Consider the following 1,780-nt stretch of genomic DNA (forward strand, 5'->3'; position numbering starts at 1 on the left):
GGAATAAAGATGTGAAAGATACTCTGAAAAAACTCCTCAAATTAACACAGCCAGAAGTCTAAATTGACATAAATTTCTCAAATCAGTGCAGAATGATAATGGGATGTTTCAGAAGGGAAGGCTTGGGAACTAGCATTTTAAAAAAGTCATCTTTTTTCTCTTAAAAATTCATTGAGAAAGATTTATTTCTTTGTTTTAGAGTCTTTGTTTTAATGATCTATAATCTGTACTACAGAATGTACCCAAAACTTTTTCCATCAGATTGTCTTTTCAACGTGTTTTTCCATCACATTGATTCTGACACATGGCGACCCTGTGTGTTGCTGGTAGAACTGTGTTCCATGGGGTAGTCAATGGCTATGACCTTTTTGAAGCAGAGGAGCTTTGAAGTGACTCCAAAAGTTATTTACATTGCTGAGCACTTGACAGTTTTTGCCAATCAGGGACCACTATAAATATAGTTCCAGTTTAATATCAATCCTGTGTTTTAAAAAGCAGTGTCTTGAAAACATTGTTCCACTTGCTACTTTGGCAAGTAGTGACTGGGATCTTAAAAGCTTGCAAGCAGCCATGTAGATGCAATGAGGGGTCTATCCTTGTCCAGAGCAAAGAAGAATGAAGGAAACCAAAGATGCATGGAAACAATTAGTTCTAGCAACTGGTACACTATGTGATCTGCAGTCTATATGACTATGAGACCAGAAGACCTAGATGGTGGCTGGCTACCATTGTCAGCCACTCGGAGGGGAATCTATGTAGGAGAACCTAGATAGAGAGGGAGAACAATGTGGAAAAAAACTCAAAATTACTTTGAGGAAAAAAAGGTGGTGGGACCAGGTTTGCTGGTCTGATAGAGCCTAGTGGAACCACTGAGACTATAGCCCCTAGCTGTACTTCTGGTCTGGAATTGAACCCACACCTATGGCTTCCAGCCAAACAGAAGACAGGCATATGAGTTGAACATTTAGCTGAGGTAGAGACACTCTTTGGAGAGAACAATCATGGCAGAAAGAAGGGCTGTTTATTCATAGGGAGACAGCTCAGGGGGCAGGAGTGCATGGAGAAATGGACACAGGGAAAAGTAACTATCTGGAGGAAGTGGCAGGGAAGTTGTTGCATTGTGGTAAATTGTAGTCAATGTCATGAGACAAAGTGTATGTGAACTGTTGTTGGAAAGTGAATTTACTCTGTAAACTTTCAGCAAGCTCACAATTAAGAAAAAGAAGCAGTGTCTTGATTAACTGTGAAACAAAGAAGAGTCAGATTAATATTAACATTTTTAACATGTTTAATACAAAACAAACAAGAGTATGTATTTCTTTTGAGATCCCAAATGGTGAAGTTTTACACAACTATCTCCCCTAAGATTCATCTGACTTTTCTTTTTTCCGTATGTGATGGTTATTATGGAGAAGTGAAGAAGATGTTATGTGGGTAGTTGAAATTTGTGGAATACACCACGAACCCTTCTAGTACTACCAGGGCTTTGATAAAAGAATACAGAGTGTTAAGGATTTTGTGAGGAAATGGAGTGGGCAGTGATGTGTTAGAAAATAAATAAAGGGGAAGGCAAAGACCAAAAATGCCGGAACTAATGCAAAGGCAGAAATGGCTATAATTATTTGTCCTAACATTTTAATTTAGATGCATTTTGTAAAGGTGCTCATTTTTTACAATATTTCAGCAGCAAAGGTCTAACTTCTGAGCTTCAAGCTCCTCCCTGGTAAAATAAAACTAATAATTCTTGGAGTGTTCTAGAAAAAGTTAAATAAAATATTTA

The sequence above is a fragment of the Orycteropus afer genome, unplaced genomic scaffold, assembly GCF_000298275.1.
Source record: "Orycteropus afer afer isolate SDZICR_OR568_19922 unplaced genomic scaffold, OryAfe1.0 scaffold02031, whole genome shotgun sequence".
NCBI classification, from domain to species: Eukaryota; Metazoa; Chordata; class Mammalia; order Tubulidentata; family Orycteropodidae; genus Orycteropus; species Orycteropus afer.